The sequence below is a fragment of the Notamacropus eugenii genome, chromosome 3 (assembly GCF_028372415.1).
Source record: "Notamacropus eugenii isolate mMacEug1 chromosome 3, mMacEug1.pri_v2, whole genome shotgun sequence".
Taxonomy (NCBI): Eukaryota; Metazoa; Chordata; class Mammalia; order Diprotodontia; family Macropodidae; genus Notamacropus; species Notamacropus eugenii.
The window spans coordinates 258,519,782-258,542,512 of NC_092874.1; the positions used below are offsets into that span (position 1 = coordinate 258,519,782).

Consider the following 22,731-nt stretch of genomic DNA (forward strand, 5'->3'; position numbering starts at 1 on the left):
AGTTGTGAATGCTGGCTTTGTTGTGCTCTGCCTAATGTTGGACAGGTTATTTCAGTTCTCTGGGCCTCAATTTCCTTTTCTATAACATAAGGAGGATTAACTTTCCTGAAAATCTCTTCTAGGTCTCAATCCAATGATTCTGAAAAATATATGATTTTATCAGTGTGGGAATAATATCCACATGGTCATCATGGATTACTAGGGACAAAAAAAAATCGTTGCCTGGTTGAAAACGTTCCACCCGTGGGATTTTTTTTAGAAATGTTTGTCCCAGAATCAAAAAATCTCAGACTCAAAAGAGACTCCAGAATTTAATTCCATATATCAAGCATTTTTAAGGTAACTTGCATATAAATGGCACTATCCCAGATATTGAGGATACAAAGATAAAAATAAAGCAGACCTTGCCCTCAAGAAGCTTACATTCTATTGAAGATAAAGAAGGATATAACATAAACTGAAAGAGTAAATACAAGATTTTGAGAAAGAAGACACTAACAACTACTTGGACAGTCAAGAAAGACCTGCTATAGGAAGTGATATCTGAGGCTAGCCTTTAAAGAAGCTAAGAATTCTAAGAGACAGAGGTGATGAGGGAATACATTTTAGGTGTGGGCAACAGCCCATGGATAGAACAGTGTATCTCTATAGCACAAAAATAGTCCATCATATCATACAAATACCATACTATACCATACATACCATACCAAAAAAATATCCCTCCATGCATTTCAACAAAGCAAAAGAGAACATGTAATTTTGCAAGGGCACTTGAATGTTCACAGATGTTTCTCCATTCAAGAACTAAACAGTAAGAGTCTCCCAAAACATACCATTGCCAAATGGAGAAACCCAGGAGAAATCTCTTTTTTAATCCCTGTCAAACAAAGGTCTGATAACTTCACAAAATCTTTCATACTAATTTTGTAGACAAAATGGAGAACTACTGAAAATCATTGGATTTTGGAACTGGTAGAACAGCTATATTTAAAGAGTTCTTATACACAAATCAAATCCTACTTTAAAGGAAGTGGTTTCTAGTGGAGTATTTCAAATATCTCTCTTCCATTCTATACTACTCAATATTTTTATCAAACTCTTTGTGAAAATCTAGATAGCATACAGGTCATCACATTTCTTGATAAATGAAACTGACAACACTAGTTAGAAAGAGGATAAAATCAGTATCCAAAAAAGATTTTAGTCTGCTTTAATGATGGGTAAAATCTAATAAAAAGTATTTTTTCTTTTTTCTATTCAATTGTTTTAATTATGTCCAACTCTGTGATCCTATTTGGGTTTGTTTCTTTTTTTAGCAAAGGTACTGGAGTGATTTCCCATTTTCTTCTCCAGTTCATTTTACAGATGTGGAACTGAGGCAAACAGGGTTAAGTGACTTTCCTAGGATCACATAGATAGCGAAGGTTTGAAACCATATTTGATTCAGGAAGATGAGTCTTCCTGACTCCAAGCCTGGCATTCTATCAACTTTGCCACCTAGCTGTCAGGTGAGAAGCATAAACAAGATAAACTCTTACTTTTGCTTTTTAAAAAAGGAGATTTAATTGGCATGACTGGAAGATAATAGTGTTGCTCTATCCTGTCCTGATGAGACCACATTCGTTCAGTTCTGAGCACCACATTTGAGGGCAGAGGTTGACTAGCCAGAAAAGGGAACCAAGATGGTGAGATGGTTGGAGCCCGTGTCTTAATGTGGTAGACAAAAAGAATTGGCAGTTATTTGATTGGAGAAGAGAAGACATTATTGTGGGGTGGAGATGACAGTTGTCTGTAAGTGATGAAAGGTTGTTGTGGAGCAAAGAATATACTTTATTTTGCTTTGTCATCAGATGAAAAACTGGGAAGCATGGGTAGACATCATAGAGAGTTAGATTTAGGATTGACGTAGGGAAAACATTCATAATAATTAGAGCTATCCAAATGTACAGCGGGTGAGATCTCTTACTCTAGAGGTGTTTAAGAATAGCCATGAAAGATAATATTGTGGAAGGGATTTCTAGCCATGTAAGATTTAGATCACATGATCTCTAAAGTCCCTTATAACTCTTTGTAGATTCTAAGTCCAGCCAATTTCTGACACATTCCATCTTGCCCATATTCTTTCTACAATGTTGTGCCCCAAATAAAATGTTAATCAATATGCATCTGACCAGGATTGAACACAATAGTAAACTATCCTCGTTTAAATACTCCTCCTTTAATATAGCCCAATAAAACATTATTTGTCATTTCTTCTCCTGTATCAAAGTTTGACTCAAAGATTTATCTTTCTAGTCCGTTAAAATTTCCCTATGTTGGGGGGCGGAGCCAAGATGGCGTAGTAGAAAGACGCACATACACATAGCTCCGAACCCACAACCCATAGAACAACTACAAAGAAGTAACTCACGGCGAATTCTGCACCCAGAGGCCACAGAACATTGGAGTGAGGGAGATTTCTGTTCCGGAGAGACCTGCAAACCTCTCGTAAAAGGTCCTTCGTGCTGCGGACTGGGCGCCGGGACTGGGAGCTGAGTACAGCCCTGCCGTGGCCACGGCACCGAGAGGAACAGATCCGAGCGGGCTTCAGGGACGGGATCTCCAGCGGCCGCACAAGTACCTCCACCCACAGGTGACGGGGGTCTGTGAGAGAGTCCCTTTGGTGGGTCGAGGGGGGAGTGGGGTGCCCCCATGGCTCGGGCCCCCTCGGGAGACAGAAGCTGAGGGGCAGCGGCAGACCAGGGCTCTCCAAGCAGGCAGGAGCCTGGATCCATTGTTGAAGGTCTGTGCATAAACTCCCTGAGGGAACTGAGCCTGAGAGGCAGCCCTGCCCTCACCTGAGCATCTGAATTTAATCTCACACTGAATAGCAGCCCTGCCCCCGCCCAAAGCCCTGAGGCTGGAAGCAGCATTTGAATCTCAGACCCCAAACACTGGCTGGGAGGATCAGGAGGTGAGGTGGGTGTGAGGAAAATATTCAGAGGTCAAGTCACTGGCTGGGAAAATGCCCAGAAAAGGGAAAAGAAATAAGACTATAGAAGGTTACTTTCTTGGTGAACAGGCATTTCCTCCCTTCCTTTCTGATGAGGAAGAGCAATGCTTACCATCAGGCAAAGACACAGAAATCAAGGCTTCTGTGTCCCAGCCCACTCAATGGGCACAGGCCATGGAAGAGCTCAAAAAGAATTTTGAAAATCAAGTTAGAGAGGTGGAGGAAAAGCTGGGAAGAGAAATGAGAGACATGAAGTCAAAGCATGAACAGCAAATCAGCTCCCTGCTAAAGGAGACCCAAAAAAATGTTGAAGAAAATAACACCTTGAAAACTAGCCTAACTCAATTGGCAAAAGAGGTTCAAAAAGCCAATGAGGAGAAGAATGCTTTCAAAAGCAGAATTAGCCAAATGGAAAAGGAGATTCAAAAGCTCACTGAAGAAAATAGTTCTTTCAAAATTAGAATGGAACAGATGGAGGCTAATGACTTTATGAGAAACCAAGAAATCACAAAACAAAACCAAAAGAATGAAAAAATGGAAGATAATGTGAAATATCTCATTGGAAAAACAACTGACCTGGAAAATAGAGCCAGGAGAGACAATTTAAAAATTGTGGGCCTACCTGAAAGCCATGATCAGAAAAAGAGCCTAGACATCATCTTTCATGAAATTATCAATGAAAACTGCCCTGAGATTCTAGAACCAGAGGGCAAAATAAATATTCAAGGAATCCACAGAACACCGCCTGAAAGAGATCCAAAAAGAGAAACTCCTAGGAACATTGTGGCCAAATTCCAGAACTCCCAAGTGAAAGAGAAAATATTGCAAGCAGCTAGAAAGAAACAATTCAAGTATTGTGGAAATACAATCAGGATAACACAAGATCTAGCAGCTTCTACATTAAGGGATCGAAGGGCATGGAATAGGATATTCCAGAAGTCAAAGGAACTAGGACTAAAACCAAGAATCACCTACCCAGCAAAACTGAGTATAATACTTCAGGGGAAAAATTGGTCTTTCAATGAAATAGAGGATTTTCAAGCATTCTTGATGAAAAGACCAGAGCTGAAAAGAAAATTTGACTTCCAAACACAAGAATGAAGAGAAACATGAAAAGGTGAACAGCAAAGAGAAGTCATAAGGGACTTACTAAAGTTGAACTGTTTACATTCCTACATGGAAAGACAATATTTGTAACTCTTGAAACATTTCAGTATCTGGGTACTGGGTGGGATTACACACACACACATGCACACATGCACACACACATAGAGACAGAGTGCACAGAGTGAATTGAAGAGGATGGGATCATATCTTAAAAAAAAAATGAAATCAAGCAGTGAGAGAGAAATATATTGGGAGGAGAAAGGGAGAATTGAATGGGGCAAATTATCTCTCATAAAAGAGGCAAGCAAAAGACTCATTTAGTGGAGGGATAAAGAGGGGAGGTGAGAGAAAAACATGAAGTCTACTCTCATCACATTCCACTAAAGGAAAGAATAAAATGCCTACTCATTTTGGTATGAAAACCTATCTTACAATACAGGAAAGTGGAGGATAAGGGGATAAGCAGAGTGGGGGGGGATGATAGAAGGGAGGGCATGGGGAGGAGAGTGCAATTTGAGGTCAACACTCATGGGGAGGGATAGGATCAAAAGAGAATAGAAGTAATGGGGGACAGGATAGGATGGAGGGAAATATAGTTAGTCCTATACAACACAACTATTATGGAAGTCATTTGCAAAACTACACAGATTTGGCCTATATTGAATTGCTTGCCTTCCAAAGGGAAGGGGTGGAGAGGGAGGGAGCTAAAGAAGTTGGAACTCAAAGTGTTAGGACCAGCTGTAATGTTCTTACCACTAGGAAATAAGAAATACAGGTAAAGGGGTATAGAAAGCTATCTGGCCCTACAGGACAAAAGAGAAGACAGAGACAAGGGCAGAGAGGGACGATAGAAGAGAGAGCAGATTGGTCATAGGGGCAATTAGAATGCTTGGTGTTTGGGGGGGGAGGGGAGAAAAGGGGAAAAATTTGAAACCCAAAATTTTGTGAAAATGAATGTTAAAAGCTAAATAAAAAAAATAAAAAAAAAAAAAATTTCCCTATGTTCTATCATAAATGCTCCTCTCTCGTCACACCTCCTCCATCTTATATTTATGAAGTTAATTTACTGAAGTCAAATGTAAGACAACATCTATCAGGACAATATTTCTAATTATTATATTTAATCCATAGTTCTAGTCTTTCAAGTGATTTTTTGGGGGGTGACACCTACTTTGGCATCATAAGAATTCTTCTAATTTCATATGATTTGGGACCAGACTTGACTTAGACCAGGAGCATGGTAGTTAAGGTTTAATACTGGAACAAAATGTGATACCCATAGGTCATTTAATAGTTTTAAAAATGAGATTTACTAGCCATAGCAACCAACTTGTTTATTTCTCATGAGAATTTCCTTGGGGAACTTCACATATTTTCTTTAAGGGTTGGCTTTTCAACAAAAGTGTCATTTTGACTTTGCAGTGATCCTTATTGGAGTATATACCAAACAAGCCATGTTAATTGTGACCATAGCCAAAATTCATTTCAATTTCTGAAACTGGCAAAGTGTAAAAAATATTACGTTCAGGAGAAAAGGAAAAATATGTGAGATATGGATATAAATCTAAATTTGAATTCAAGATACATAAAAAATATGAGTTCAGGTGATATAGCTAAACATAATCTAGCTACCCAAAGTATAGGTATACAATTCTTAGGAGATACTATTTTGCCTCACTAGGAAGAGACTCTCATATATTGGTTCAGTTGTAATGTTCTCATCTTAGTGAGCAGATTGGCTCCAATGCCATTCCAAGTTTCCATCTCATCTTTGATCTCTCCTTTCTTACATGCTAGCTACAAACATGCCCATATTTCCCCCAGTCTTTAAAAATACTTACTATATATATACTTTTACCTCTACTTCCTCTCCTCTCACTTTCTTCTAATTCCTATGTAATTTGACTTCAATCCTCATTACTAAATTAAAATTACCCTCTCCATTGTTACCAGTAATTTTTAACTGCCCAATAAAATGTCCTTTCCTCAATCTCCATCCTTCTTGACCTTTCTGAAAAACTTAACATTGTTGATAACCTCCTGGATACTTTATTTTCCAGGTTTTTATGACACTACTCTCTCTCATCTCTCTTCTCCCCTGTATGGCTCTTTTTCAGTCTCTTTTGTTGATTGTTTATCCATGTCACATAGTTGTTGTCATGTTCATCCTTCTTTGCCAAAGAAGACCATGCCATCAGAGAAATGATGACATGACTTGCACTTGACTTTGCTTTGAGTGAGGGAGGGCTGTGCAGGTCACCAGCCTCACTTCTCCTCCAGAGCCATCTGAATCCAGTGACCTGATATTCCTCAGAATGACTGGAAATGGCCCAGGATACACTGGGAGACCTTGAGCCCTTTAGGCCAAGGTCTTTGCAGGTACTCACTAGGGTGAGGTATCCAGAGGGCACAGCAAAATGTGATCTGAGGACCACAGATAGTCCCTTGGACCTTTACAGGTCACCCACAAAGTCAAAAATCTTTCCATAATATACTGTCATAATATGATAACAACTGATAAATAAGCTCGAGAGCGAGCTTATCTCACATGAATACACAGAGTAGATATATTTATTTATGTATGTGCGTATACGTATATACATGCACACAAATATATACACATACACACTAATAAATATACATACACATATACATGTGTATATGTGTGTGCATGTGTGTATGTATACATACACTCTTTGTGAATGTCCTCACCGACATTTGGGTTTTCAAAGCAGGGGGTTTCCTTAGCGACTTCCCAGAGTCTCTCTTGTCTGGCCAAACAAGTGAAAGGTATAAAGAGATGCTGAAACCAAAAACATTGAACATCACTGATCTAAAATATACACTCTATCCTCTTAATTCACACAATCCCCCTGTTCAAACCATCATCTAATCTCACCTGGAATAGCCTAGAGTATCATCTAGGTGGTCCAGGGGAATCAGGAAAATCTCAAATTAAATATTTCCCCAGACATTCACTAGCTATTTGTCCATGAGCAAGTCACTTAAAGTCACTTGTCCTTCATTTCTTCATTCATAACTTTTACGGCCCTTCCTAGATCTATATTCGTGGTGCAGAGTTGAGAAGACAGGTAATAGCAACAATCCAAAGCAAGAATTTGACCAGGGATAGAGGGAAGTATAGCTGATGTTAAGAAGAGAAGAAACTGAAATCTGATTGAGAAAGAACTAAAGGGTGGAGTGATTGGAGGCCACAATGAAAGCAAAAATAGTTTTAGGAGGTTTGCGTCATTAAAAGAGATCAAATAACAGGACATTACAGACACAAAAGGTTGTTGTTGATCAGGGATCTAGAAACTTGAAGGTAATAAGGTGGACAATTGGGACAGGGGATTTTAGGAAACAGGGAATGAAAGAATAGGATGACAGAGGGACCATCAACATGAAAAACGAAGTCTCTTTAGTACAATTGCATGAGTTGGGGAGGAGATGAATACAGTGAGCCAGATGCTGAGTTGTTCAAGGAACCTAGTGGCCAAGAGAAAAGAGCTACTATGATCTTTATAGGATGAATGTGATTTAAAACAGTAAACTTCAAAAGAGAGTCTGCTTTGTGATGGGGACATTGAGGCTATCTGGAAATAAAAAAAAGAAAAAGACATGGTGGAATGAATTGGTTGGGGGAGCACATCACAAATATATGTAACAATGGAAACCTGTTGGATACATTTATAACCCACTGAATACAGTGCCCTTTTATTCTCCCTTTTAAAAAATAACATAAAAAGGGGAAATGTCTCCATCTTCAATCTTGCATCCACTTTTAAAACTTGCTCTAGATTTCTCATTCTCTGCTTATGCTTAATAATACTGTGTTGTGATGGGAAAGAAGGAAGGGAATTGTTAGATATAAAATAGATACATATAATTATGCCAAAAAACTTTAAATATATTTCTAAAATTTATAAATAAATCATACTGAATTGCTTGTGGAATTTACATTTTTAACTCCACTTATTCATTTTTTAAAATTTCCATTAAAAAAATTTTCAAAACTTAAATGCTAAAGTTTCCCTCCACTAATCTAAAACATTCTGAATTTCATAATTGTTGTTGCTGTCACTTATAATCCTATTTCTGATCTTCTTCTCTCAGATCTTGTGAGTACCAGATAATTTAGGTTTAACCTCATACTTAACTTTTTAAGTATATTTTATTCTCATACAATGTTGTTTTCATAAAGACCAAAATAAGTGCAGAAATTATGCATACAAGTGAAATTCCAAGAAGATAATGTTTGTAGTCATTTCTGGGATAAGGGATATTTATATCCCTTTGTAAAAACCCATTTCCTGACATTTGTCCCATCACATTATGATCAAAAAACTGATGAGCTGAATGGTAACTGCTACAGGAAGACTATATTGAAATTATTATATAAACTTCCAAAGAAAGTCAACTTCCATAATCCATCCAGTTGTCGGAAATATTTTAGGGCTTGATAGTTCTAGCTATCTGTAAAAGCAAGCACTCTGACATACATGGTGGGGGCCTGCTATCATGGGTCCTTAGATCTGCATTTATAAAAGGAAAGGCAACTTTTGAGGGGTCAACAATCACTTTAATCAAGCACTTGTATTGTTCACTTAGTTCAACGGAAAAGATAAGCACCCTGAACATCAGAAAAAATAGAGAGAAATCAAAGTCAACAGACATGCTTCCAAATGTCTGACATAAGCAATGCATACATCATAGATCAATAGACAGATCCAACTTTCTGACCATAGTTACCAGAGAGGGAAGCACTAACATCTGGGTTTTCAAAGCAGGAGGGTTCCTTAGTGGCTTCCCAGAGTCTCTTTCATCTGGTGAAACACTTCCAGTCAGTAAATCCCAAAGTAAAACCTTACCCTCAGAGTATTTCTACATTATTTTAGAGCCAGAGAGCATCACAACCCTTGAGAAACAGAGCCTCATTAGCAAAAGGCGTAGGCCTTCCTACAAACCTTCCCAGGTCCATTAATGGGTAGGGAAGATTTTCTTTAATCACATTAAAATAATTAACAATACAAATACATATGCTGTTTCTAGCTAACATATACTTGTTTCTGTACTTTACTCCCAGTAAAGACTCATGGTTGATAAAGCTAAGAGTCAATCAGAGGCACTTGATTATATTAAAACAAAAACAGCAACAGATCCTACTTTGCTTGCCATGACACTATAACAGTTTCATTTTTCTTAGTATTTACTGGAAAGATTTTAGGTTGCTTTATTAAATTAAACCAGAAGTAGGTATCCTACTACCAAGGCCTTGGATCCAAATTGATTATTATGTTAGTAAACATGCAAATTGTTTCTATCATATTAGCTACAGATTCTTTTTTTTTCTAAGCAATTGACAAGGATTTCCTTTCAAATATTGAACCTAAGTCTGCTTTCAGATCCATGTCATATAATCCACCAGCTGGAAAATTGTCTTCATGTATTAATCCCACTGAGTTCAGTAGGGGAGTATTTGTACAATGTCTTGGACAAATAAAAACTCAAAATCAGTGTCTTCATGGTGCTGTCATGAGGTCTCACTTTAACATTTTTTTGATGATATAACATGGCAACTAGGAGGCTATGAATGAATGAATTTTTTTTAAAAAAAGGTTTTAATAAGTGTTTACTTATATACCAAGCACAAAACTAATCACTGGACAGAGAAAATAGTGAGGCAGTCTCTACTGTCAAGGAGCTCACACTCTAATTGGGAGAGAGAGAGAACACAAAAAGATATTGTGAGTTTTCCTTGTATTTAGTATTCCCAACACGCTTTGCTCAAGTTCCATCGCTGACGCATCCTGGCCCTGGACCCTGTCAATCTTTTAACCAATTCATGTTTTGAGGAAACTCTTTAAGACTAAGAAACAAAGAATTGATCTGTACTGAAAGGGTAAGTTCCCCACCTGGAACTCCCACCCACAGCGAAATCATAGATCCAGATGCTATCCCTTTGTGCTCCCTCATTCAAAACCCCCTCCCTCAATTTTTATACTCAATCTCTACTGATTCTTACTCCATGGCTCCCATAGGACTAAATCCAAGAGTATTTCTTAAGTACTACTATGTGTAGCCCATGTTTTTCTGGGCATTCCCAAATCACCTAACATAGAAGTATTCTGAGGGGTCTTTGGAGAATGTCCAGATTACCTAATCCCTCTGCACCCTGAATGAATGAATGCAGTCTTCTTTGACTAGATGCACAAGTGAATCAGTCTGTATAACCCAACTGAGAGGCAGCCTGGTTTAGTTATTCAGTCAGTCCAAAGAGACTATACCCACCCCCATGGTAGTAAGATGATTTCTCAGGTATGACCAAAGTTTTACGAAACCATGCTGACTGGCATCATTGTAGTCACTGCTTCCTTTTCAAAATTTTTATTAACCATCCCTTTCATAAATATGTTCTTAAATTTTGTCAGGCAATGAAATCAAATGCAATGGTTTGTAGAATTATTCTTCTACAATTTGCTTGACTTTGCCTATTTTCTACAGTGGCTTAGTGGTTAGACTTGTTGTTGTGTTCATCCTTCGTTGCCAAAGAAGAACATGTCATCAGAGAAGTGATGACATGACTTGCACTTGACTTTGTTTTGAGGGAGGGATGTGCAAGGTCACCAGCCTCACTTCTCCTCCAGAGCCATCTGTATTTAGTATCAGGAAGACCTAGTATCAGATCCCTCTCCAGACACTTATGAGTTATGTGACCCAGGTCAATTTATTTAATACTCCAGGATTCAGGTTCCTCATCTTTAAAATGATGGGGTTGTACTTGATGGCTGTTATGGTCCCTTCAAACTCTAAATCTGTGTTGTTTTGCTTCTATAATCTTACAAAGATAATGAAATGTCTCAGCAATAGCATTTGCCTTGTTTTTTGCTGCCCAGGGATGCAGTTCATTTGGTCTGGAGACTTGAACTCGTTATATGTATATTGCTTTACTACCTGCTTGTTTATCATGGTTTAAACTCTCTGTTTGCTGCATTTGTTCTGCCTTTCTTGTCTAGAGATTCTTTTCATTAACAGAGAAAAGGGGAGAAAAATTACAATTTAGCAGCTCTACTGACCTGTGGTCAGTAATCATTTCTCCATTCACCTCAAGTAGGAATTCCTGTGCCTTCTGTGATCATCCTCTTTCCCTCAACAGAAATAAATCAAAACCAAAACCAAAACCGAAACAAGACATCTTTTTGGTACCCTTTCTTAGCTGAGGCTAGCCTCAGCTCAATCAGAGTATTAACACTTAAGATATTAATACTCCTTTCCTTTGCCATGACTTGCATTCATTCTCCACTCTGGTTTAAACCTTCACCTCTCACAGCTTCTCTCTTTGACTTCTGTAAGACTTGTGATTAGACTTCCAGCCTCAAGTCTTTCCCATGTCCAGACCCTCATCTACATGGCTGCTAAAATGATTCCTAAAATACAGGTGTGATCGTGTCATTCTCCTGCTCGAAAAGTTCCAATAGAAAGCAGTTGTTGTTGTGTGTCCCTCACTCTTAAAGAGGACCATGACATCAGGAAGATGATGTCATGACTTACAAGTGAATTGGATTTAAGTAAGGGACAGCTGTGCAAAGTCACCAGCCTCACTTTCTCCTTTGGAACCATCTGGGTCCAGAGGCAAGACATAGATCAGAATGACTGGAGGTGGTCCCACAGATACCTATTACCTGTAGGATAAAAGAAAACTCATCTGTTTGACTTTCAAAGCCTTCAGAGTCATCGAATATCATTCTCCATTAGTAAACGCTACATCATCCCAAAACATGGCTACTTGCTACTGTTCATGCACAACATTCCATTTTTTCGGATTTTTTGTAAAGTTACTCTCCATCCCTAGAATAGACTCCTTCCTGACTCTCACTTCCTAGTTTCTCTAATTCCCTTTCAAACTCATCTCAATGTGACCTCCTTCTTCAGTCTTTTCCTGTTCCTTGCAACTATTAGTGCAACCCAAATTTCATCCCAAATTATTTTCCATTTAAAAGCCAGTAAGCATTTAGTAAGCACATACTGCATACCAGTCAATTTGCTAATCAAGAAGAATGCAAATAAATTCTAAAAAGAAAAAAACACCCTGCCCTCAAGTAGATCACATTTTACCAGAGAAGATAATGCATATCACTCTGTGGAAACTCTTTTTAACTTATGTCTGCGTTGTTTCCCCAGATAGATTGTAAATTGCTTGAGGCAAAGGACACCTTCATTTTTTGTCTTTGAATTCTCAGTGTCCTGGGCCTCCTTCTCATAGCTCTTTATATTTACTTTATGTTTTGTGTTTGTCTGTCTCCATCGTGTGCTATATCTACTCGGGTAAAATGCAAGCTACTTGAAAGCAGGAATTGTTTCTATTTTTGATTTTGTATCACAAAAGGCAATGTGATACAGAAAGACAGTGAGAAAGACCTGGGTTTAAGTTCTAGCTTTTGACAAGCACTAGCTATGTGATTCTTGTCATTTATGTCTGAGTGTTCTAACAACTAAGGCTATAAGTTACAATGAATGAATAGAAGAAAAATTGATTGAGCATTCACTGTATTTGAGGCAGTGTGCCCTGGACACATACACACACACACACATACACACACACACACACACACACACACACACACACACACACACACACAAAATAATCACCTGCAGGGGTGTGTCTCCTCACCAGAGAGTTCCCTGGATCAGTGAAATCCCAGGTCCAGTTCCTATGGTCATCACTTAGCCCAATGCTTTAGCACTTAATAAAGGATTGTTGAATCATTCCTGACTGATTGCCCTCTAGTGTATAATTCTTCCTAAGATATTATCCTTCCTAGGCAGTAGGAAGATTGAAAAATATCCAGGAAAATCTGACTCTTTGTAGGTACTTTATCTTTTCTTCAACACTGTTCTCACAGCATCTCAGTGGGAAAGCTAATAATGCCATGGGACCTAATACCTTAATTTGGGATATAGATATATATGTGTAGGTATATATATATACATATATATATATATGTGTATATATATATAAAATATATGTATATATATACACACACATATACATAGACATCCATATAATGTGTGTATGTGTGCATGTATATGTGTATATACACACATGTATATGTACATATATAGATGTATGTGTGTATGAATACACACCTATATATGTATATACCGTATTCATAGAATCATAGTTTTAGAGCTAGAAGTGAACTTAGAGGTCATCCAGTCCTATCTTCTCATTTTACAGAAGAAGGAACTGAGGTACAACTACTAAGAATTTGAACCCAGGACCTTCCGACTCCTGTTGTTGCATTCAATTGTGTCAGAAGCTACATTTTCTTGGTAAAGAGACCAGAATGGCTTGCCATTTTCTTCTCCTGTGTGTCTCTACTTTGAGGAATTGAAGCAAATAGGGTTTGAATGACTTTCCCAGGGTCATAAAGCTTGCAAGTACCTGAGGTAGAATTTGAACTCAGATATTCCTGACTCTAGGCATGATGCTCTACCCACTGCACCACCTAGTTGCCCCATCCAGACTTCTCATTTGGTGCTTTGGGTACTGTGTTTATAGATAAGGAAATTAAGACACAACTAGTAAATATGTAAGATAGGATTTGAATCTAGGAACTCTGGATTTCCAGTCCAGTGTTCTCTCTACTATACTCTGCACCCTGCCTTTTCTGAGTATATCTCATGAATGGAATATACCAATCAATTAGGCATTTTATAATGAAACAAAATGTATAGTAATTATCAGTAACTATGGACCTTAGCCAAAATGACATGCAGATTTCTCTGTTTTACATAAAGATTTTTAATTCACTCACTAAAGACTCCATTGCCTGGTTTTAATTAATGCTACATAACTTTTTTTAATAACAACATCTTTCAGCTCTATGATTTTATTCCATCTAAGGCACTGGTTAGAATTCTCCAATATTAATTTAGTGGAAGCTTTCCAATGGCATTCGATTAGATTTTCCCAGTTAAATTAGCATGATGGACTTTTAATGGGTCTTTTAATAGACACTGCAATGAACCAGAATATTGTAAAATCCAAATCAGTTTCTCAATGACTTCTTTAACTTCCCACAGCAATAATCTAAGAAGTCATTGATTCTAGGCCTGTGAGAAATCATCAGAAATACATTATCCATTTAATTCAGCAATATTAACAAGGATGATGACAAAATGAACATGGACATGCCTACACTGAACAAGACTGTTTAAAAAATAACAATAATCATTTCTTTCATAGAATCCCAGTGTTATACCTGAAAGGGATCTTAGAAAGCAGCTAAACAATCTGAAGTTCTCATTTTACTGAAGACCCAGAATGAGGTAGCGATTTGCCCAAGATCTCAAGGGTACTAACTGAAAAAGCTTACATTTGAACTCAGAGCCTATGACTCTGGATCCAGAACTCTTGCCATAAAACCAGGGATATTCACCATAATCCTGTGAACTCCTGATTTCCTAATCAAAATACTGAAAGAAGAGAATTAGACTATAATAATGAATAGGTCATATGCTTCATGCCATGAGGTAGGATGGTCAGTGACTAGAATTCCTTAACTAAAGTAAATCTTGGAGGCACTAATCTTAACAAAAATTCAGAAGGCATTTACTGGAAAGTTGTGCATTCAGAGGGAGGGGCAGGATTCAAGGACTTCTTATGCTGCCAGGGGCTATTTTCTTTAGCCTCAGACCTAGGAGGGAAACCTACCACACTCTTTGAATTAAATGAAGGAAGAAGTTGCTTAGAGACAGCTTGTTTTTATTTTTTGTCTTTGGGGAAAAACTGTAAAGATGTATTTCTGGGATCCTCTGAGGATGCATTTTAAAGAGATTTTTACAGAGAGATGAGTTGAGAGATAGCCTTTATGTAGGGTTGGTAATGGAATAGAAATTACTCTGGGAATGAGGGCTGTAACACTGTTAAATTATTTGTATACTGCTAAAGCGTATTGCAGTGGGGATAGAAAAGCCCACTACAATAATCCCTTTACACCTCTCTATTTACCCTTAGTGGGAAGAGTATTTCAAAACAATTACCTAAGATGCATAATATTCATTCATTCACTCAGCTAATACTTATTGAGCTCCTACTATGTGTCAGGCACAAAAACTTACAAACAGTTCAAGTCTATTTGCAAGTTCATTGTTTGGAATTCAAAAGATTCCCCTCCCCCCATGGAAACCATGTTTTATATATATATATATATATATATATATATATATGTATATGTATATGTATATATATGTAGATGTATGTATATGTATATATATGTGTATGTATATGTATATATGTATACATTATATATGTATATATAATATATAGAGAGAGACATCAAGGATTTTGCTGTTTTTAATGTATTTCTTTTGGCAATCTAGGGTGGCACTTATAGATCCCTTTTCAGACTGAGGTTTCTAAATATACAAAATAAAACTCACAGGACTACAAATGAAGGCAATTATATCAAAATACAGTGCTTTTTTTTTTTAAGTCTAAGAACCTTAAGTTAAGAATTCCAATACCTTAAATGGTTGGCTCCTCTATGTTAATACTCCCAAGCCTATTTATTCCATGATTCCACAGAAATACATTATTTAATTATTTATGAATTGTTTCTTTGGGAAAATGCATTCCTGGGTTCAACTCCTTAAACCTTAAACCAAAAATGCATCTCCACCTTTTTCAACTTCCCTCTTTCTGAGTACCATGTAACTAGAAAGATATTTTGACTTACTCTTGGATATAACAGCCACTGCCAAAAAAAAAAAAAAAAAAAGGAAAAGAATATGACAATTCAGGGAATACTTTTCACTGTCAATGATTCACCTTACCATAGCAGGGTTCATTTGTAACTGTGCTATGTACTATGTGTATTCAAAAATTTACGTGCTTGAAATAGGAGTAATGTCTGAAAGAATGTCTAATAAAATAGATCCCTTTCATTTACCTCTTTAAGGTTTGCAAAGCAAACAATACCTTCACAATAATTCCATGAGGTAGGCAGGCCCAAAATCATTGCCCTCTTTTTATAAGGACAAAACTGAGACCTAAAAATTTTAAATTATCATTTAATCTAGTAAGTGGCAGAATCAAAATTTAACTCCAAATCTTTTGAGTTCAAGTTCAACCCTTTATTCACTATGACATGTGGCTGCTGTGTTTCTTGTTTTATGACCATGCCATGATAAAAAAAGAATTATGATTTAGTGATCAGTTCCATGAAAATAGGATGTCCTTACATCTGGATTTAATACACAGACAAATATTCACATTACGGCCTTGTCGGCTCATTACTTTTCTTCTTTTTTTAAACCTGATACTTCGGTAAATCCTCATTTTGACAGATGCAGCTGTTAACAAGTAGTATTCTCAAACCAAAGGAAGCCTCCTCAAAAGCCTGTTGAATCTTCAATAACAAATAAAGTCGCAACTAGGAGACTTTGCCCTCGCTGTGTTCTAGAAATTTGTTCTCATTTTTTCTGTCAATATGACCTAAGCACATTATTGGAAAGAGGCAAAACTCCATTTTAATTCTAATTATGCTATTGATTTCTTTGGAGACCAAATGAAAGCTACTAAACCTCTAGAACTCAGTTTCTCTTCCTACAAATAAGAAATAACAAAATAATGTCTAATTTTATGAGGAATGGTTATCATTTATGTTGCTAAAGTTTAAAAGCAAGATTTTTTTAAAAAATCAATTGTAATTGTGGCTAGAACTAAGGCTCTTTTGATTATTTATTGCACCTTTTTTTCTGTAGACACATTTTAGAATAAACCAAAAAGTTTGACAACATGAGATAAATTAATTCTTCCATGGTACTCAACTGAAAATGTCATTAGGGTTGGTTGTGCTTCTTTCCTTCTTTCTCCTTAGTAACCTTTTCAAGATTGCTTACATTCTTACATATTTCTTATCAGAGTACCTAAAGAGCTATAGACAGCACCTTTAAAAGTAAAACTTTTTCCTGAAATAACAACATAGTAGACTGGATGAGTGCCAGACTTGGAGTCAGGAAACCCTGAATCTTCCTAGCTATGTGGCCCTGGCATGACCAAATCTCTTAACATTTTAGGAACTTTAATTTGATCATTTGTAAAATAGGGATATTAATACCAATAGTACTTATCTCACTTTACAGATGAGAACACTGAGTCAGACAGGGTTAAGTGACCTACCCAATGTCACACAGCCCGTAAACCACTCCAGTATCTCTGCTAAGAAAATCCCAAATGGATCTCAAAGAGGTGGTTATGACTGAAAACAACAACAACTTATCTCACAGGGCTACTGCAAAGATAAAATTAGGTAATCTTTATAAAAACCTTAAAGCATCATATCATTGGAAGTTATTATTATTGTAATTATTTGTGTTGCTATAATAGTAGTCATTCCGTGGGGTTGTTGTGAAACTAAAATGAACTAAGGTCTAGAAATCACGTTGTGAGCTCTAAATTCCTATACAAATAACATTTATGATTTTTTAAAAATATTATTGTGGTATATTTTAATTTTTATACATAACTTGTTTAGGCTGTAGCTTAAAAAATTGCATTTGGAATGAACATTATCTCAACTGGCACACCAAATTCTGACTAGGATCACAGAATTTTAAAAAATATTTTTATTGACATTTTTATATTGCCCAGATGTTTCCTAGTAATACCATCCCTCTTCACTCCTAAAGAATCAAACTGTAAAAGACTTTTTATAAAAAAGAAGAGGAAAAAAATTCATCTTAACCGTTTCATACCTGTGGATCCTAACTTCTGTAAAAGAATAGAGGGAGCTTCCGTCTTACATCTCTTTAGACCCAGATGTGCTCTTTATAACTTCACAACATTGTTTTGTTTTGGGGATTGTTGGTCATTGTGTAGTTTTCCTGATTCTCTTTACTTGACTGTGCATCAGTTCCTGTTGTCTTTTCATGATTCTCTATTTCTCATGTTGGTTTCTTAGCACAATAATATTCCACACATCCAGATACTGTAGCTTGACCAGCCAGACTGTAACTGTTGGGCACTTCCTTTGTTTCTAGTTATTTGTTGTCACAGCATAGATTGATATTATTTATTTTGATGTGGATGGAACCTTTCTTTTTGTCATTGACCTCTGTGGGATATACGCCTACCAGTGGAATCTCTATTTCAAACAAAGTCTAATTCTGAATTGCTTTCCAAAATGATTGTACTGATTTACAGCTCCATCAACAATGCACTAGCATGCCTTTCTTCCCACAACCCCTCCAACACTGACCATTCTACTCATCTTCACCAATTTGCTGGAAGGGAGCTGAAACCTCAGGGTTTTGATTAGCATTTTTCTTGTCATCTGAAACCTTCTTCCATATGCTCATTAATGGGTAACTATTGTGTAGGGAAATATTAGTTCCTAATCTTTGACTCCTTTTCTATTTAAGAATGGCTTTTTGGTCACTTATTTCTCTTAGTTGTCTACCTATCTTAGAAATCAAATTCTTTGCAGGGTTATCTTACAGAATTTTCCCCCAGTCAACTGCCTCCCTCACGTTACACGCATTTTTCTTTTTTGTGTGGAAAACTTTTTCAATTTCACATAGTCAAAATTAACTATTATGTAATTGTCTCTATCATAGAACGTTAAAATCTGAAAGGTCATTGAGAAATTGTCCAGTGGAATCCCTTAATTTTACATGGAAAGAATTTCAATCTGAGGAGTTAAGTGACTTGCCTAAAGTCATGGGCAGCAAGCAGCAGAACCACATTTCAAACCTCAGTCCTCTGATTTCAAATCCAACGCTCTTTCTGGTACACTAAGCTACAGTGCAAGGTCTTTTTTTTTCTATAAGAGTCAGGGTGAAAATGTAAGGTAAAATGTTATCTCATTCTTCAGCAAACAAGAAAAACACACTGTTGAGATAGGATTTGTTTACATATTATATGATTATGAATATATTTGCTTTTTTAATTTTACACTTGACTCAGTTTTTTTCACCAGTTATTTTTTATATAGCCCAATCCTCCTCCATAGAATCCAATGCCAGGTTCACCTCTTCAACCTTTCACTCCCATAGTCCTACCTCAAAGGAAAGGGTTTCATCCTCGCTTCTTCAGAACTAGTATTAGTCATTGTGCTCAATCCTAGTTAAGTTGCTTAAATGTTTTCACTTGTGACAGCCAAGGTGTATGTTGTGTGTTGGCTTCCTCTTGTCTTTGGAGTAACTCCTGGTGCTGCCATTTACCACTTAAACAAAGCAAAACACTTAAACTATCTTGACTCCAGTTGTCTCAGCTTGTAAAATGAAGGAATTTGGGGATCAAAGTGGTGGAAAAGAACTTAGAGATCATCTTATGCAATACCCTCAGAAACCTGAGGTCCGACAAAGTTAGTGGCTTGACCAAGTCTGAGATTTGAGGCTGGATTCTCTGTTAAGATCAGTGCTCTTCCCACTTATGACACTGCCTCTCAGTACCATCTTAAAATATAGATTAAAAAAAAATTTAAAAACCCTTATTCTCCACTTTCTGACCTTGCCCACATCCAACCTATTTGCTCTAGAAAGAGGAATAAATTATCCTTTAGAGTCTACCATTATTTCCCTAGAAATCTCCCAGTCTCCCTCATGAAAGTCTGAGAAAGGTAAGAATCTTTCCAATTAAGGGGGAAAAAAATCTACATCTTTTATAAGATTTGGGGCTATAATATATCCTAAAGAATCTTTTCTCCTTCTACCCTTTGGCCACATACGTAAAAAAAATAGCTCAAAACATATTTGATCACCAAAAGAAATTTTACATATGACTCTTTTCATACACAGATAGGTCCAAGAAATGTATTGAGTTCTTCTTCTCCATTTATCTATATCCAAGAGATATTCAATGTCCAGCTAACTCCCACTCTCATAGTACCTAGCAGTATTAGGCAAATGAAAGAGCTCCAAAAATAATTACTGAACACAGCTGAAACTTTGCCCCATCAAGATGGAACTGTCACCAATGCAGCTAGTTTGTGTTTCTCTTGGGCATGAGTTGTTTGATGCAAAATAAGATGTGAGCTCTAACCAAAGGCTTTTCCACACTCATTACATCAACAGGGCTTCTCCCCAGTTTGGAATTTCTGATGAACAATGAAGTATGAACTTTGACTGACAGTTTTCCTACATTCCTGATATTCATAGGATTTCTGCCCAGTGTGGAGTCCCTGATGAGAACCAAGGCTTGAGCCTTGACTGAACATTTTTCCAGACACATTACATTTATGGGGTTTTTCTCCAGTATGGACTCTATGATGTCATCCTTGTGAAGGTTCTCCCATACTCCTGACATTCATAAGATTTCTCCTCAGTGTGAATCGTTTGATGTACAATAAGGGTAGAGCTCTGTCTGGAGGCTTTCCCACAGGCATCACATGTACAAGCCTTCTGGAATCTTTTGTGTGTAGCAAGTTTTGAGTCAAGATTGAAACTATCCCCAGTTTTTCACAGTTCTGGCTTTTATCTTCTGAGGGGCTTGTCCATAATTCTTTGGAAGTCTTGGTTCTCTTGGTCCTCTTCCTTCACTATCTTCCTTATATAAATTATCTCTCCCCTCTCCCCCCTTCCCCCACCATGCTCTCCTTCATAAGCTTCTACAAGCTCAGGTCTCAGGAGAATACCTTGCTGGAGTCATCCTGATGCCACTGTATGAGATCCTTTTTCTTCAGAGATTTCATCACTCCCAAGTATAGTCTTAGCACCCAGGGAGGTCACACTCTCATGATTTCTTTCCCTGTATTTGGTTATCACAGTAGGTAGCAAAGAGGTTCCAGTTGATGAATAGTTGTTGGGTAACATCAGAACTATTAACTAGGCTTTTCCCTAGGTTAAATAACTTGACCAGGATTGCTTTTTTTTTTTCCTCAGAGTATTTCCAGTCTCAGGATATGGGTTGAGACCTCACCCCAAGTGTCTTCATCCTCTTCCTCCTCCTTTAAGGACATAGGGCTAACAGATCTAGGTCTATTTTTTTTTCTTTTGTGGCCATCCTCCTCACTCAAGGAACAGTCTCTGTTCTGGTTGGCATCCACCTGGTGGAGAGCAACTCTTGACTGATTTTTAGCTTCCCAAAACTTCTTAGAGTTGGAAGGAATATCATCTAGGAACAAGAGCACAAGCTGGCCTTGGGTCAATCCATTCAGAATGAGGATAGCAGGCTAATGGGCTGGCAGCCCAAGCACAGAAAGCTGCGCCCACAGCCAATGGATGCTGCCCCTACTGCCTGAGAGGACAAACAACACTGTGATTATTAAATCCTTATTTAATTTCTATTTCCTCTTATTTCCATTCACCTCCACTTCTCTCCACACAAGTTTTCTATTTTAAGTTACAAGTGCATAACAGACAGCATGTAGGTCAGGTTGCCAGAAAGACCTGGGTTCCTATCTCACCTATGACTCTGGCTATAAGACTTTAAGCAAGATAGTGAATTTCTCAAAACTATAAGCAATTCTTTAAAAATTACATACTAAGTTATAGAGTCACATTCATATAAAATATTTAATTTTCCTTAAAAAAATAATCTTCAGAAGTTGTTTCAAATGACATCTACTAATACCAAACTCACAAGCTTTTTTTTTCCTTTAGTTTAAAAATAGCTGAAAAAAATAGTTATCTTTAAGGTCTTGTTCTGATTGGATGAATATTTTATTACATTCTTATATCTGATACATAGCTTGTACGTGTGTCACATTCATCTAGGCAGGCTGTTTACACTTTAAAATCTTAACAACAAAAATAATCGTGTTATATTGTACGTTATATATTTACAATAAATTTCATGTTAATTTATTATTGCATAGCACTTTAAGATTTACAAGACACTTTTACCAATATGATTTCATTGTTATCCTCACATCAACCCTGGGAGGTAAGTGTATAGATGAGGGCACTGAGGCAAGCAAAGATTAAATAATTTGACCAGGATTACACAGCTAGAAAATATCTAAGGCAGTATTTGAACTCAAGTCTTCTTGACTTCAGGTCAAGTATTCTATCCAGTGCACCATCAAGATGCCTCTACGTGGATTTGGGAAGACTTTAGTTTAATTCTGTTCTTAAACACTATGTGACCCTGGGTAAGTCACTTCACCTCTGCCTCTGTTCCTCACCTATATAATGTGGGGAAGGGGCAGATGGTGGTGCAGTGGATAGAGCACCAGTGCAGGAGTCAGGAGCAGCTGAGTTCAAATGTCACCTCGGACACTTGACACTCACTAGCTGTGTGACCTTGGGCAAGTCATGTAACCCCAATTGCTTCATCCTGGGTCATCTCCAGTCATCCTGATGAATATCTGGCCACTGGATTCATATGGTTGTGGAGGAGAAGTGAGGCTGGTGACCTGCACAGCCCTCCCTCACTCAAAACAAAGTCAAGTGCAAGTCATGTCATCATTTCTCTGATGTCATGGTCTTCTTTGGCAATGAAGGACGAACACAATAATAGGGACAATAATAGTGCCTGCTACCTCAGAATGCTGTGAAGATAAAATGAGGTAATATTGGTAAAATACTTTGCAAACTTTAAAGTGCTACATGAATGATTACTTATTACCAAAGGTTTAGTTGTTGGTTCGGAAAAGTAATTAGAAAAATTCATGGTAATGACTAAC

General features: G+C 37.3%; 1 pseudogene; it reads right to left on the bottom strand.

Moving 5' to 3' along the window:
- Positions 1 to 20,061: 20,061 nt before the first annotated feature.
- On the bottom strand, positions 20,062 to 21,107 carry LOC140531511 (uncharacterized; annotated as a pseudogene).
- Between the last annotated feature and the right edge of the window lie 1,624 nt (positions 21,108 to 22,731).